Source organism: Oculina patagonica, chromosome 1, assembly GCF_052425735.1.
Source record: "Oculina patagonica isolate OP01 chromosome 1, crgOcupat, whole genome shotgun sequence".
Lineage (NCBI taxonomy): Eukaryota > Metazoa > Cnidaria > Anthozoa > Scleractinia > Oculinidae > Oculina > Oculina patagonica.
The window spans coordinates 5,325,973-5,343,547 of NC_135758.1; the positions used below are offsets into that span (position 1 = coordinate 5,325,973).

At 40.2% G+C, this 17,575-nt stretch overlaps 1 protein-coding gene across 1 annotated transcript in view; it reads left to right on the top strand.

Annotated features, from left to right (window-relative positions):
• The first annotated feature begins 17,425 nt into the window (after positions 1 to 17,425).
• LOC144649554 (chromodomain-helicase-DNA-binding protein 1-like) overlaps positions 17,426 to 17,575 on the top strand; it is a 34,880-nt gene continuing 34,730 nt past the window's right edge. The window contains 1 exon segment of the mRNA XM_078509103.1: positions 17,426 to 17,516. The gene's annotated coding sequence lies outside the window, so the exon portion shown is untranslated.

The following is a 17,575-nucleotide window of genomic DNA, read 5'->3' on the forward strand; positions in this document are numbered from 1 at the left end:
GCCGTTTGTACTGTTTGTGATCTTGCTGAAGTGGTGTCTGGATGCTCGTGTTGATTGCACCGGGATCGACGTGAATTCGGCTGGATCCTTTCGTCAGTAGTGTGTGCTAGCTGATGTCTGGAAAGATCCACATAAATCGCAAAGCACACAGTCCCAGCAGCGTCACTTGGTAAATGCGACCACTTTAATAACTTTTGCAAGTTCGCTTCTGAAAAATTTGACGATGGAGGAAAAAACAAAAAGCTTGCCCGTTCTCTTTTTTATAGAAATCCGGGCGAGAAACATTTGTCTTTTTACTTGGCCTTGGAAAATTCGAGTCCTGGAGATCAATCTCTATAGAGACATATTTCAAGACCGAAGACTTTAATTAGTTCTACTTCGGGAAATTGACCGACAGAAATTATTTCCTAGATTCGTTTTCCAGTCAGAGGTCTCAGGCGTTAAAAAAATAGTCTTTGGAATTACATTCTGGTCTTATTTAAGTCCGATATATAAAATCATATGAAATTTCACTACGAGTTCGCCTTGTCCGGGAGTCGTTATATGCTTCACTACCCATCCCGTCGGAACAATTGCAGCACGTCTAATCCAGTAATACAATATTTGTTGGCATGTGTATCTTTTCAAGGCGAAGTGTGCTTATTTTCCTCTAAGAATGAGAAATTTTTCTCGGAATATCTTTGCGTCCTGCAAACAGGCCGGCCGAACTACCGGAAGTCACTCGTTACTAGAGCCGTAGGTTACTTCCGTGTTTGGGTTCGATGCAAGTTGTTTATAATATGATTTGAGGTCAGTGCCTTACGCTTGTTGCCCTTTGTCTGTTAATAACCAAAACATTGTCAGTCTTACAGTTTGAACAGTCAGTTAAGCTGTCTGAATTAAAAATGGCATGTCAAAACAATTTAATACTAATCAAAACGGCCATAGATAGCGTCTGCAAAGGACGCTGGGCTCGGATAAGGACGCCAACTCAGGCTGTGCCAAGGTGACGATTTACAATGGAGAACACAGTCAAATGCTACATTTTTCTTTTCGTGGTTATCACGGCAGCGATTGGACTTCCAATGGTTTACTTTGGAAACAGTTGTAAGAACGCTGAACTACGAGAACAACATAAAAATGGCACATGTAAAGATATCCACAATGACGAATCAGCTCTTGCTTTTAATACTAGTGATTGGCTACATCTTCGCAGCACCTTTCTTGATTATCGCGGGCATCGTTGCTTGCGTCATTCAACTGTACTGTATATGCTTTGTTTTGGTAGCTATGTGCGACGGGGATAGCAGCAGCGTGGCACCATCTGGTGGTGACAGCGGAGGTTTTGTGATCTGCGTACCGGGATTCTCTGACTGACTGCATTGGGTTCTGCAAGAATTTGGCTTATTGTCGACTGGATTCTTTCGGTACCATGCTGGAATCATTGCTTTCTGTGCGCTTTAGGTTTCCTCGATGTATCGTGCAATGCCTCATTATCACAAAGCAGCTGTATCTGTCAATATGTTAAATTGTAGTGGAAATTAAAAATGTAACTGAACGCTTTCTAGCCCAGCTACATCCTTCAAACTTGGCGTCTGAATAAACACTTTTGCCTAGTAGAATTCAATTTTTGTAAAAGATATTTGCCGTCGTAATCCCATACAAACACTGTAATGTCAAGATGGCGTCGAAAAGCTAAGGCCTATTTGTTATTGTGTTTCGTAAAGTGTGTGTATATAATAGATTTCTTTCTTTGCTTTTATTGATAGGGAACGTTTTAGTTGACCTCATGCATGTTTCCTTTACATGGTGAATTTTATTTTTAATTTTTTTTAATTTTGTACAACCACCATCCTGAATAAAGCAATGTTATTTCTTTTAATTTACCAAGGCATACAACTTCAAGACCGAAGAATTTGGTAGGGCCTTTGGAATTTCGCAGAAAAAAATTACTTCCTTCGGCGCGAAGAAGAAGAAGAAGAAGTGGCCAGGTTGAAATAGTGGCTGCACGCGTGGCTGGTTTTGAAGAACCGCATTTCGTGGTAGAAATGAAAACCGATGGTTAAAGCCGTCTCTGAAAAAAAGGAAGTTAAAATAGGATTATAAGTTTAACCATATGCATCGACTTTTCTTTTCTTTCTTTGTTAACTTACATAAAAGACTCTTGCTCCTCCGAACACCAGCCGTCCATTTTGAATTTCTTCTGATTTCAGCTGGCAAGTTGTTTTTCAGAATCGTGACAACGCTGCACGCGCGCGCTTTCAGTTGGCTTCCATTTCCTATTGGTCAAGTGCGTTCTCAAGTGTGGTGTAGACCATACTTGGCGGCGTACTTCGGCTTCTTTGAACTACGAAAGTTTCCATGGTCACCAAGAAAAGTTCAAGTAAGTACGTTTTACCCCTTCACACTCAAAGTAGGTTCCAAGTGCACTTAGACTATACTTTAAGCTCTAGTGTGAAGCCAAGTAATATGTACCAAATTTTGGGTATCACTTTCGCTGTTAACATCTTGTTCACATCACTCTTGCGTGAGTCACTTAATTAGCGAGGTTAGCGACCATCTTTCGGCATGAAATGCAGCCATGCCAAGGTCTAAAATGTAACCATTTGTTGTCAAACTCGAATTATGGAAAAAACGATGGAAAAAACGATGGATGGATGATTGTGAGAGCGCTGAACTACGAGCAAGAAAGAAAAATGACACATGCAAAGGTATCCACAATGACGAATCAGCTCTTGCTCTACTACTGATTGGCTCCATCTTCGCAGCACCTTAACATAACATAACATAACTTTATTATTTTTATAGCGCAAAATAATAATAATAATAATAATAATAATAATAATAATAATAATAATAATAATCATTTGTAAAGCGCCCTTTCCATACGTTCAAGGGCGCTTGACAATGTTTAAAAGTAAAATATTAATTAAATAAATTACAATTTACTTTGAATTTAAAAAATAAAATATGATTAATATAAAAAGGCCTCTCTAAGACTTGATAATTTTAAAAAGTAAAATATTAATTAAGTAATTTACAATTTACTTTTGATTAAAAAATAAAATATGATTAATATAAAAAGGCCTCTCTAAAAAGCAATGTTTTAAGTTCTTTTTTAAAAACGTCAAGTGATTTAATAAGTTTAAGTTTCTTTGGAAGCGCATTCCATAGTCTGGGGGCGGCAACTTTTAAAGATCGTTCGTCATAAGACTTTAAGTTTGCTTTCGGTACAACCAACAGATTCATTGATGATGATCTAAGTTGCCTGGTCGGTGTATAGTGCTGGAGTAGATCAATTAAGTATTGTGGTGCCATGCCATTCAGCGCTTTATACGTAAGAAGTAGTATCTTATATTTGATTCGTTGCCGGATTGGGAGCCAATGTAATCTACGAAGAACAGGTGTTATGAGTTCTGATCTTGAAGTTTTTGACACCAGTCTTGCTGAGCAGTTTTGAACGTATTGAAGCCTATCCAGCACTGATTGTGGTAGGCCATAAAGTAGTGCATTACAGAAGTCCAACTTGGATGAAATAAACGCACGAACAAGTATTTCTACTTCATCCTGAGAAAGACAGTTCCGTATCCTCGCTATATTGCGTAAGTGATAAAAAGCTGTCCTGCAGGTGTTTATAACATGTTTCTCTAAGCATACGTACTGAAGAGCAGGGGCCCAAAACATGAACCCTGAGGCACACCATAAGGTAAAGGGTAACTATCTGACCTTTCTCCATCTACTGACACGCGCCGGCTACGTCCATGACGTCCGCCGGCTAGAACCATGCGGGAGCGGCGTCAGTGATACCAAATGAGGTCTCGAGTCGACGTAACACTAGGGACTTTAAGATACCTGGACGGCTGACCTCGAGGACGGCTGACCGGAAGTAATTTTTCGCGTGTAGCCTATATTGCGCATGCCCGCTCCACGCACATTACCATCCAGCTCCGTCCAGCTGTTGTCGAGGACGTGAGAAGTAGAGTTTTGCCGTCCACCAGTGAACGGGAGTGCTTTTTGTATGATTTCGTTTAAAAAACTCATTATTTTTTTAATTCTGTTACTTTGTTAGGTGGTCCTTTATGGTATTCTTGGTTTGGTAATGATAAAAAATTAAGAAGTCAAGTTTTATTTGAGGTTGCGAATATAATTTATTTGCTGTGCCGGCTTTGCATAAACGCTGATGGCGAAGCCACGTGCGTGAAGTTATGAACTTTTTTGCTTGTGTTTCTACAAAAATGTCACTTGGAATTTGTACCCTGTGAATGAAAATAGTGCTTTCTGGTCCCAGACTTTGGGCTAGAAGCGCCAAATGTTTTTCTTCGCATGTTTTGGGCTAAGGAATTATTGATCCACTAACGAAGCCGTCCTCCGTTCACACACGCCGGCTCTTAACGTTGGAAGTTCCAGCCAAGAACGTCGACATCGGCCCAGTCCTCCTCGCGAAATTCTACCGTCCTCGCACCGTCCTCGAGGTCAGCCGTCCAGGTATCTTAAAGTCCCTAGTATGGCATGGTCGACGGTGTCAAATGCCGCACTAAGATCAAGAAGTACCAGAATCGACACGTGCTGTTTATTCATGCTGGACAAGATATCATTTACAACTCTCAGTAGGGCGGTTTCCGTACTGTGCCCTTTCCTGTAAGCAGACTGCAGTATAGGAAAGAGTTCGTTGTCGGTGATGTGACTGTACACTTGGTCAAAGACGGCCCTCTCGGTAATTTTTGAGACAAATTGAAGGTTGCAAACAGGTCGTAGGTTCTTGTTGGTCACTTCCTGAGCACTTTTTTCAGCAGCGGGTTGACAATCGCTTCTTTCCACTCAGTTGGAAAATAGGCAGTTGTAAGTGAGGCATTGACTAGCTTACTGATGACCGGAAGCAGAACTTCAAGCGAGTCGCATACCAAAGTGGTTGGAAGAGGATCCAGCGCCCATGATATGACTCTTTGGCCGACTTCTGAATCAGATCGTAGATTTCTTGTTCACTCAGTTTCCGGAAAGAGCGCAGCTTGCATTTTTGTTCACCACAGGTTTGTCGGGAGGTACCGAGATCGCGTTCAGACTAACTGATAGATTTCGCTTCAATTTCACTACGGATGCTCTCAACTTTTCTAACAAAATATCTGCCGATATCATTAGCTACTACGGTTTTATCTAGGTGTTCAGCAAACAGTTCATCCTTTTTCATACCCAGAAGCTTATTCGCAGCGCTAAACAATTTTTCTAGCCTTATTCATCAGGTAGGTCGCATGGTTTCTCTTTGACTTGAAGTCAAGCAGATCATCCGTGACAAAGTCCCTTTACAGTTTGGTCTGTCTCTTGCCTGAGTCACTGACCGAGGTTAGCGACCATCTTTTGGCGTGGAATGCAGCCATTCCCAAGTCTAAAACAGTGTAATCATTTGCGGTCAAACTCGAATTATGGAGAAACGATGGTTTTGCTAATGACCCCCCCCCCCCCCGCTGAAATTGACCTCGCCCCCTCTTCATTATTATGAACCCTCCTTTACTTCCGTGTTCGGAAGCGATGCAAGATCAACTCCCTTCTTTGTTATTCGTATGATTTGAGGTCAGTGGCTTACGTCTGTTTGCCGTTTTGTCTGTAAATAACCAGATGTCAGTTTTACAGTTTTAATTAAACTGTCTGCATAAAAATGGCATGCCAATAAATGCTAAGTATTTACACTGAAGTCAGCCACAATAGCGTCTGCAAAGGACGCTTGCATATGCATGGATCGCTTAGCGACGTCAAAGTGAGAATAGTTTACAGTAATGGAGAACACAGTCAAATGCTTTGTTTTTCTGATTGTGGTTATCACGGCAGCGATTGGACTTCCAATGGTTTACTATGGAAGCAATTGTGAGAGCGCTGAACTACGAACAAGAAACAAAAATGACACATGCAAACATATCCACAATGACGAATCAGCTCTTGCTCTACTAGTGATTGGCTACATCTTTTCAGCACCTTTTCAGCTTGTTATGAGCTTCGGTGCATTATTCTGTTTCTTGTGGTGTTTGTCAGGTATCTGCGGCGGTGGCAGCGCGGGACCATCCGATTGTGATGTGATCTGCATTACCGGCTGAGACTGACTGCATTGGACTCCACAAGAATTCGGCTCATTGTCAGCTGAATTCTTTAGATACCATGGTGGACTTCTGATTGCTTTCTAGAACTGTGCGTTTAGGTGTACTTGATGTGTTACGCAAAGCTCGATCACAAAGCAGTTAGTAGTATCTGGGTAAAGTATGCTTTGACATTTATTGGCCGACCGACTAAGATAGCGAGGATATAGGATGGATTGCAGACGATTCATTGTCACGTACTCAGTGGTCAACACTTCAATGACTTGAAAGACTCAGTACTCTTTTTGTAGGACAACTTAAAACCTTTTTGTGTACCAAGGTGAACACGGCCTCCGGGTCCTTGAAAAATCTTCATGAATCTTCTAAACGACGTAAAGCTGAATAGAGACATGTATTTGAAGTATGCAATCGTCGTTTTGAGGTTGGTTTCTTGCTTTGTTGTATTTCATTTTACTTAGACATGTATTACTTTAGGCCACCTATTTTAGAGATAGTGGTGGTGGTGTCTTATTTAATTCACACCAGCTACCTGCATTAAAAGAATCAAGGTCAAAAAATCGTTTTCAATCATTAGTGAACGGGTAAAATCCGAGACTAATCGAGATGCTTCAGGGGCACCCAACGGAATATTTCGTTAAAATATCTGTTCGGAAGACGATTTGAGATCTAGAATTTTCGGAACATTCATTGTAAATTTTTTTGCTTGCCTGCCTTTCCTAGGATTTTCGAATATCTAAAAAATGGTATAATTGTTCATTTTTAACGGATTTTTTACTCTAAAAAGGTCACCTAGAATTTTCGGGAGCATTTCCTCTGGCTGGAATTTTCGAAAAGGTAAGTTTTGATCCCTATAACTTTCGGATCACTAGACTTTCAGCTAGGAAATCCGAACAGATAAAACATTTTTAGGGGATAAAAATATGCCTATATCTACCGTTTAAATACGAAAATACGTTCAACGGTGCTATCTTTTAGTGGTTTTGAACTATATTCTCGATGGGTGCCCCTGATGCTTAGTCCTCTGTTTTGAAAATCTGAGGCCGAGACGTGCAGAGAAAACGCCAACTTGAATCCCGAGACTTGCACGTATTAATTTGCAATAAAATTAAACCCCAATTGCAAGAATATGCATTTCGCCGAAAAAAATACTTCCTCGATTCGTTTCCGTTTGGGCTCCAGGTCGTCAAAAGAGAAGTCTTCGAACTTCATTCTCGTCTTATATTAATTTGAGTTTGATTAGCTCATGGATGACTAGCTGGAATAGCAAATTAAGTCGCAATTTTGCTTTCCAGTATAAATACATATATGATGTGAACTCTACCAGCCGAAATAATTTTGGCCCGTCAGTTTACCATTAATAAACTTCATCAAAATTATAATAATAATAATAATAATAATAATAATAATAAATAATATTTAATAATAATAATAATAATAATAATAATAATAATAATAATAATAACGAGGGTAACATAGTTTACTGGTGGCCCAGTAGTTTACAATATGGCCCTCCCTAATTAATTACATATTACATACTTAACTACAAATTATATACTAAAGACAGTGATAAAAAATTAAATTTAATTTAATACAATGAGAACTAAAAAAAATGTTAAAAAATGTTGCTAATTTTAAAATGTTCTATATAAACCTAACTACATATTATATATTTCAGTAGAGTGATTCATCCGATCTGAGATTATTAAACACTAAATTTTCGGTGGCCTCTGTCCACCTTCATCAGAGTATTGAAAATGGGTTCGTTAAAATATTAGCGCGCGCTAGTCATGTTTGAATACGCCATCCAATCTTTAATTCCTTAACAATGGAGTGTAAGCGCGCGGAAGGGGTTTCCTTTCGTTAACCGCGTTGGAATCCACTGTAGAGTGCCACGACTCTAGGAACAGTCTCTTGGTGTAACTTGAGATTCCTCGTTCAAGGATCGTGGCATTTCTTGGGTGGATGTCATGCTCAGTTGATTCCGCGTGTTGTTTAATTGCAGACTCTCCATTACAAGCGCGGCCGGGATCGTGTTCGGCTCCGCGTGAGCTCCAAGAGCGCTTACTTTCTCCAATGTAAGTAAACGCGCAGTCATTGCATCTGACCTTATAGACGATTCCTCTTCTTTGGTGGTCTTGTGGCCGATCTTTTGGTTTCTTAAAGATCTGGCTAAGCGTTTGGCATGGTTTGAAAGCCGTGCGGATGTTGAACTTTCTAAGCACGCGACCAACCCTGTCCGAGGCACCGCGTACGTACGGTATGCTGGCAAAGTTCGCAGGTCTTTCTTGCGTACGTTCAGGCCGAGAGTACCCAGACAGGCTTTTGCAGAAGTGCCTTACAGTCAACTCTCGGCCTGAACGTACGCAAGAAAGACCTGCGAACTTTGCCTACATACCGTACGTACGCAGTGCCTCGGAAAGGGTTGGTCGCGTGCTTAAAAATGCCACTTGAATTCCAAAGAATGCTTTGTTTTATTTCAAACAAAACGTACAAACTCTTACATTGTATGCTCATATCAACAACAGGTGATACTTAATAATTGTTTGTTTATAAAAAAAATAAAAAAAAATAAAAAAAAATATTTAAAACCAATTATTTAAAAAAAAAAATAGAAAAAATTATTTTTTTAAAAAATTAAAAAAACACACACAATTAACACAACACAAGTAAATAAGTAACACAACGCACAAACAGTCGAAACAGACAGAAAACAATCAAATTAAGTAATCAAAATTGTGAAACTTTAGGATTATTTATCCTTCTGAGTTCTGAGTGCTGAGATCTGGATCACTGTCATGAAAAATGACAGAAAATGCTAGCAATTCTTTTTCAAGAAAAAACGAAAAAAAATGCTCGTTTTCCCAAAAAATGCCGAAAAAAATGCTAGCATAATCGAGAAAGGCCTACATGGCAAGACCAAACGAGGCTGATATGCCCCCGAAGCGTACCAAAAAGGTACGATTAGGTATTTACTGTACCCAAATTCAGCCAGAAATCCGGTGATATATTAATCGCTCTGTTGAAACCATGCTTGCCAGGTACGTAGTGCAAAATGTGTTGGCCTGCTTGTATTGATACTGTGCTGGTCTTCAACACTTTTATCAAGGTCCTATTCTGACATTTTTTTACTTTTTTGTTTGGAGTTTCATTCTCTAAATTTTCAAAATCCAAATTTAACGAAAAATTTGAAAACTCCGATTCCATTGTTTTAGTCAGAATGTTTTAGTACTCGTCGATAAACATCGAGCGCGCTCAAGTTTAGTTTTGGCGGGAAAGTTTTTTCTCATTTTACGATCAATAAAAACCAGCTAAATTTAAATTACGAGGTAAACCTCTTTTCAGTAAATCGTACGGTAACACTTCTTTACTTCAAAGTGACCATGATATCGCAGCATATCAGGTCAGTGACTTGATATCGTAGGATATCAGGACAGTAGATCGCGCTTCTGATTGGCTACTTGCGAATTTGGGTACGGTAAATAGTTGAATCATTTATATAGAAGCAGATAGAAGGGATTGACGAAAATTTCTTACTGGCGACACAACCTGCCGGAAAAGGCGAAACATTTCAAGCTATTTCAGTTTATTTTCGTTTCAACGAAATGTAGAGATGCACTGATATCCGAGACCAAAGATCTTTTTTAGTGTACCATTTCACAATTTTACCCGAGAGATTTCGAGGATCGATTATGTTATCGATATTGTCAACAGGAAATTAGTTCAAATGAGAAAACGAAATAATAAAAGTGGACAGACTAAAGGAAGGATATCCACAACGACGAATCGGCCGCGGCCCTATACTGGATTGGCTTCATCCTCGCATTACCTGCGGGAATTATTATAATCATCTGCATACATTGCTTTCTATGCATCATATGCAAGCCTATTTCTGATGCTGAAGATGCCGTTTGTACTGTATGTGATCTTGCTGAGGTGGTGTCTGGATGCTCGTGTTGATTGCACCGGGATCGACGTGAATTCTGCCACAGGCGTCCCAAACTCACGATTCGAGAAATCGATGGAATAAACGATTTATGAAATCATATGAATGATTTATGCGAGCGTATGAATGATTTATGTAAGCGTACGAGTGAGTTATTTTAAGCGCATCGAGTGGGACGTGACTGCTTTAAGTCGCGCGGTGCACAGGCGGCCCAAGCTCTCTATCAGATTACCTTTGGACGTGACTCTTGCTTACGAGCGGTGTTGTGTTACAAAGATTCGATTTATAAGGGTTTGTATGGGAAACAACGGTTTTGCTTTAAAAGTAAAAAAAAAATGTATATTTTGTAAATAAAGTTGACTTACCCTGATTCGTTGTTTCATTCTTTGTTGTCTGCCAGCTTTTCAGGTCGATCCAACGCGTTTTCGGCGAGTTATCGTTATTTAGGTGTCTTTATTTTAGCAGTGGACACCTAAATAACGATAACTCGCCGAAAACGCGTTGGATCGACCTGAAAAGCTGGCAGACAACAAAGAATGAAACAACGAATCAGGGTAAGTCAACTTTATTTACAAAATATACATTTTTTTTTTACTTTTAAAGCAAAACAGTTGTTTCCCATACAAACCCTTATAAATCGAATCTTTGTAACACAACACCGCTCGTAAGCAAGAGTCACGTCCAAAGGTAATCTGATAGAGAGCTTGGGCCGCCTGTGCGCGGTGTTGTGTTACAATTTAGACCGTTGGAGATTTGAGCGCTCTATAAAAAAGGGCCCATTTACATGGAAAGAGGATGATCCTAGCACAAGGATCATCCTCCTTTCATGTAAAATGGAATGATCCTAGTGCTAGGATCATCCTAGCACTAGGATCATCCGACCGCCATATGTTTTCAGCTTTCAGTTTACATGTGAATGGTTGCATTTGGCCCTAACGCTAGGATCATCCTAGCGCTAGGACCATCCTATCTGAGATGAGGGATGATCCTACCGCTACCTGCATACCGCTACCTGCATGTAAACTGAAAGCTGAAATCATATGGCGGTCGGATGATCCTAGTACTAGGATGATCCTAGCACTAGGATCATTCCATTTTACATGAAAGGAGGATGATCCTTGTGCTAGGATCATCCTCTTTCCATGTAAATGGGCCCAATTTAGGACTTTGTATGGAGTTTAAAATAACGCGGAATAAAAGCGCTCGACGAAATAAAATTTTACATTTTTTTCAGTGAAATAAAGAAAATTTACTCACCTTTCTTGAATCCTGTTGTCTTTTTGGGCTATACATTTTCTTTATTTCACTGAAAAAAAAGTAAAATTTTATTTCGTCGAGCGCTTTTATTCCGCGTTATTTTAAACTCCATACAAAGTCTTATAGAGCGCTCAAATCTCCAACGGTCTAAATTGTAACACAACACCGCGCGACTTCAAGCAGTCACGTCCCACTCGATGCGCTTAAAATAACTCACTCGTACGCTTACATAAATCATTCATACGCTCGCATAAATCATTCATATGATTTCATAAATCGTTTATTCCATCGATTTCTCGAATCGTGAGTTTGGGACGCCTGTGATAACAAAAAAAGGCGCTCGCCCGTTCTCTTTTTTATAGAAATCCGGACGAGAAACATTTGTTTTTTTACCGGTCAGTACAAAATGCAGACTGCAGACTGCAGATTGCAGACTGCAGACTGGGTACAAAATGCAGACTAGGTACAAAATGCAGACTGCAGACTGCAGACTGGGTACAAAATGCAGACTGACATTTGACAAGTCCAAAATATTCGTTTTCAAAAAAGAAATTCAGACTGAGGCCAAAACAATGGTCATTTAAGGAGGCTCAAAAAAAGTTTATAAATATTCGACGATTTAGTTAGCCTTTCAAAATAAATCGCTTTTCATGAAAGAGAAATTAATTTTGTTCTTTTTCTTCAATCTTTTAGTGGTTTTATTTATAATATTGACCACAGATTAAAACTCTTTTCGAATAAAATTCATTTCAAGCGGCTAGCGGGAAATAACTGCCGCTAATTAAATATGTCGCGACATCTGGCGGGTGGCATCGCAAATGTTTCTCGTCTTCTCTTTCGCCGTGAAAGAAACGTAAACACAGCAAACACGAAGAGTTGAAAGTACCTGGTAATTTTTTAACATGAAATCTCGAAAGATTCTATTCATTGTCTACTCACAACGTTTTCGCTTTTCGCCAACAAAAACATTCTAATTACTCTGAATTACTACAGCGCTACGAGCAAATGAAGAGCAACATAATTTTACCAGTAAATTTCCTCAGGAGAACTTGTCAGCCTTAGAAAGCAGAATGAATCATGGTTAAATATAGTGAGAGAAATAAACGAGATGAATTTTTAAAAATCACCGTCGAAGCAATGAATTGTGCGACAGCGTGAAATTTGAGAGCACGACTTTTCACGGCGTTAAATCACCGCAGTTACATCGTGGAATTTTCACGACATAAAAACTTTTCCATTTTTCAAACTCACGTACTCGATCTGCAAGCTAAGACTTTGCCGTACTTACTGCAGATCACTTTAAACAATTGCTGGTGTTGCTTTGTTCTGAAGAAGCGCAAACTGTTTATGATTTGATCGGATCGGAGTGATGCGATGCTTACTAGTAGCTACTAGTCGAGCATATTTTCTTCTTTTGCGGACAAACAGCGTGTCACGCGCGCACTGTGTTCGTTATGAATGCGTGTAATAGCCTGCTCGGAAAACTACGCTGGCTATGTGTGTATAAAATGAAAAGCGAATGCCGGTAAGTTATAAAATGAAAAACAGTTTTAAATGTCAGTCTGCATTTTGTACCCAGTCTGCAGTCTGCAGTCTGCATTTTGTACCTAGTCTGCATTTTGTACCCAGTCTGCAGTCTGCAATCTGCAGTCTGCAGTCTGCATTTTGTACTGACCGGTTTTTTTACTTGGCCTTGGAATCCGAGTCCTGGAGATCAATCTCTATAGAGACATATTTCAAGACCGAAGACTTTAATTAGTTCTACTGCGGGAAATTCACCGACAGAAATTATTTCCTAGATTCGTTTTCCAGTCAGAGGTCTCAGGCGTTAAAAAATAGGAATTACATTCTGGTCTTATTTAAGTCCGATATATGAAATCATATGAAATTTCACTACGAGTTCGCCTTGTCCGGCCGTCGTTATATGCTTCACTATCCATCCCGTCGGAACAATTGCAGCACGTCTAATCCAGTAATAAAATATTTGTTGGCATGTGTATCTTTTCAAGGCGAAGTGTGCTTATTTTCCTCTAAGAATGAGAAATTTTTCTCGGAATATTTTTGCGTCCTGCAAACAGGCCGGCCGAACTACCGGAAGTCACTCGTTACTAGAGCCGTAGGTTACTTCCGTGTTTGGGTTCGATGCAAGTTGTTTATAATATGATTTAAGGTCAGTGCCTTACGCTTGTTGCCCTTTGTCTGTTAATAACCAAAACATTGTCAGTCTTACAGTTTGAACAGTCAGTTAAGCTGTCTGCATTAAAAATGGCATGTCAAAACAATTTAATACTAATCAAAACGGCCATAGATAGCGTCTGCAAAGGACGCTGGGCACGCGTAGGGACGCCAACTCAGGCTGTGCCAAGGTGACGATTTACAATGGAGAACACAGTCAAATGCTACATTTTTCTTTTCGTGGTTATCACGGCAGCGATTGGACTTCCAATGGTTTACTTTGGAAACAGTTGTAAGAACGCTGAACTACGAGAACAACATAAAAATGGCACATGTAAAGATATCCACAATGACGAATCAGCTCTTGCTTTACTAGTGATTGGCTACATCTTCGCAGCACCTTTCTTGATTATCGCGGGCATCGTTGCTTGCGTCATTCAACTGTACTGTATGTGCTTTATTTTGGTAGCTATGTGCGACGGGGATAGCAGCAGCGTGGCACCATCTGGTGGTGACAGCGGAGGTTTTGTGATCTGCGTACCGGAATTCTCTGACTGACTGTATTGGGTTCTACAAGGATTCGGCTGACTGTCGACTGGATTCTTTCGTAACCATGCTGGACTAATTGCTTTCTGTGCGTTTAGGTGTACTTGATGTCTTGGAAAAGCTACATTATCGCAAAAGAGCTGTATCTAGTTAAAATATAGCCTCCTTGAAGCGCAGATGTTCTTTAGGCTCGTCTAGCTAAAATATGCTTTGACATTCAGTTGAGCGCACGACCGTCTGATAGCGAGGATTGCAGACTATCCAGTGTCACGTACTTGGTAAATACCTTAATGACTTCAAAGACTCACTTCCCTTCTTGGAGAACAACTTTTAAGTAAAAAAACTTTTTGTGCATGTATCATCAAAGGTGAACCTCTGAGTCCTTGAAAAATGTCCTAACAACGTACAAAGTTGAATAGAATATGAAGACGTTTGAAGATCATGTAACACGGAAGACGTGTGCAATCGTCCTTTTGTCAAGGTTTTTTATTTTACCAATGTACAATTTTAGCTGAACTTTAGGCTACCTTACTTGAAGATAGGGCCGGTGATGTCTTACTTCATACCCGCAACCTGGAGTAAAAGGATCTAAGAAGATCGTTTGTACGTATCAACCGAGATTGGTAGTCAAACTGAGTCGCCAAAAGTACCCTGTTAGAAAATCCGAGACCGAGATTTGAATGATCGAATGACCTTAGAAAATCAAATCAAAAATCCGAGATAATCAGAGTCATTTTACTGTAGCCTGGTTTTCGTTCAGGGCAGGTGACACTTACCTTTGAGCTTTAGTACAAATCAAGTCGTAAAACTGGTTTTGATCCTTTCTTGAAAAATGTTGATTATATTGATTCTGTGCATGTGTTATGCTTCTTGAGCAAACTGTGTGGATTTTTTTTCTTTCTTTCAGTCAAGTTTAGACGTGAGCGCAGAGCACAGCTGCACAATACAAGGCTTTTCTTTCCATGCAGTTTAGTATATGATTGAATAGCTTATTTGGGGGGGGGGGGGGGGGGAGGAAAGGGGGTCTACCTCTCGCATCCCCTACCTCTTTCTCCCACTTCCCGTACTTTTTCTCCCGCTTCCCTTAATTTTTTTCCCGCTTCCTGTACCTTTTTCTCTCGCTTCTTATGCTTTCCACGGTAGTGGCTCCCTCCTCTTTGTCCCATTTCGTTTTCAAAATATAACAAAATGTTACGAAATGTTTTTAATTTCTCCAGTTCTCCGCTAGTAAGAATCCGCCAGGGACCGCGGAGAGGGAGGGGCTAGGGGGCTTTACCCCCCCCCCCCACTTTTTTACAGTAACAAGAAAAAAAATTATAATGAATTAAGAAACATGTGAAAAATTACTGAAAATATTTCGTTTCTGCAGGACGCTGCATTATTGATTTAGTTTGAAAAGAACGAAAGTAACAGCAGTTACTATTACCAAAATAGACTCGCCTTCAACTTAGATACATAAACATCAAGTGAATGCGGACAACCTTATTATAGGAAATTAACACTTCTTGAAATTAACGCGAATTTTAAAAATTCGCGTTAATTTTTTTGTTAACGTTAATTCCGCGCCATTAATTAAGTGCAGCGTTTTTTTGCCATTATTTTGGCCCCAATTTCTCAATACAGTCCAGCCGTTTTGACTCCTAGGAAAAGGCATTATTTCATCAGGGTGGTAGTCTGCCGGTATCACTGAAACAACGAAGAACGCTCGAGGCGTTGAGATTCCTTCGCTTAACCCCTACGTTTAGGATTATACGCCTAGTGGTGAAATAAACTTGTTCCTGTTGTCTCAGCAAGCGTTTTTTTTTATGTGTTCTTCGCGTTAATTTCCTTCATTTTAAACTGTTACCCCCTCTTTCGCGTTAATTTCTTTTCTTATGAAGTATTGTTTCCTTCAATTCGCGTTAATTTCAAATACCGTAATTAAGTACAAGCGTTAATTTCAGGCCCGCAGGGTGGGGGGGGGGGGGTTCGAGGGGTTCGAACGAACCCCCTAAAATGTTTGAAGTCAGCATTTTTGGAGGGTTGAAAAGATAAAAATAAATTACACAAGACAATCAAAAGATTGTGACCGGTCGATTACATGCCTCCTTGCCAGGATTATCGGAGGAAGCCGCAACATTTTGGCACTATAATGAGAAGTTGCAATTTTTTGGATTGGTTTATTGATGTTCGTCTTGCTTTCCATCCTTGTCGTGGCGCCCGCGGCAATCAGTACTAGCGTAAGTTGGCTGGATAAGCAAGCGTGCACATTTGTCAGAAACCAAATTTTCAAGATGAGTCTAAATGCACACACACTCATTTCTGAACATTTCAGAATTTTTTTAGGAGTTTTCACTTTCCAAAGAGCTAATATTGAGGGAAAATGCATCCCACCTCAGAAACGATGTCAAAATGCAGGAAATGGAACTTGAGGGAACGTAAATTTGCAAAATTTCCTGGAGTGGCATGCCCCCAGACCCCCCTAGAGGTGAGCGCCTTCGGCGCTCGTGTTAGTGCCTCCGGCGCTAAAAAATACCTCCCAAACAGTATAAGAACCCCCTTCAAAAGAATCCACCCTACGGGCCTGAATTTCCTACAATAAGGTAATCGAAAAATGGTAGGCTACTACAGGATCATGCCCTTAATTAAAACTGGTCTTTTTAATAGCGAGCGGACTTCTCCTAAAAAAGGTCTGTTTCATCATTGGTCAGTTTCGATTCGAACTAATGGGTTGAAAGTGAAATTGTCTTTTCTGTTTTCATTTCTTCTGGTAACGTCTCAGTTGCCGATACTTCAACATGGTGAGAAAGATTCGTGTCTTGATGTAAGGTTAAAGGTTCAGTAAGTAGCTTTATTGAACCGATTTTGTGCAACGCCTCTTGATCGCAACGTTTTGACGTATAAAGCAATACTTTTACCAAAAAAGTGTAAGCGCTGAACTTTTAAATTTTTAATTTTAAATGTATTTTCCGGTATCTAAGAGAAATTGAAATCCAAATTTTCCCGGGGGTGCATGTCTCCGGACCCCCTAGTTGGATCACGCTTTTGCGTTTGAGTTTAAACCCCCACCCCCACCCCCTGTCCGCTTACCGCCTTTCGCTTCAGTCTCTCGCCTCCCGCACCTTTTCTCTCGGCCTCCCGCTCTCCCGTCCCGCTCCACATTTCTAGAAGGAATCGACACCACCTGCCTGGGAAAAGGCCAAACATTTCAGGTTATTTTCGTTTCAACGAAATGTAGCGCTGGTAGTGATCTGTTTCAGTGTACCATTTCACAATTTTATTCGAGAGATTTCCTGGTTCGGTTATGTTATCGATATTGTCAAAGAGGAAATTAGTTCAAAACGAGAAAACGAAATAATAAAAGTGGACAGACTAAAGGAAAATGGAACGAGAACAATAAGAGAAACTCTTTTCGTGATTGGCTGAAACACTCGTGACTACCCGCCGACATGCGCAAATGGATGGTAGCCCAGAGTGCATTGCGTCAGCAGACAAAGACGAGGAGCGAGCAGGGAGCGGCACGTTTACCAAGATGGAGTCAGAGAGGGAACAAAGTAAGCGTTTTGCTCGTGATAAATTCTTATTTTTGTGCTGTTGATCACGTTATTACATA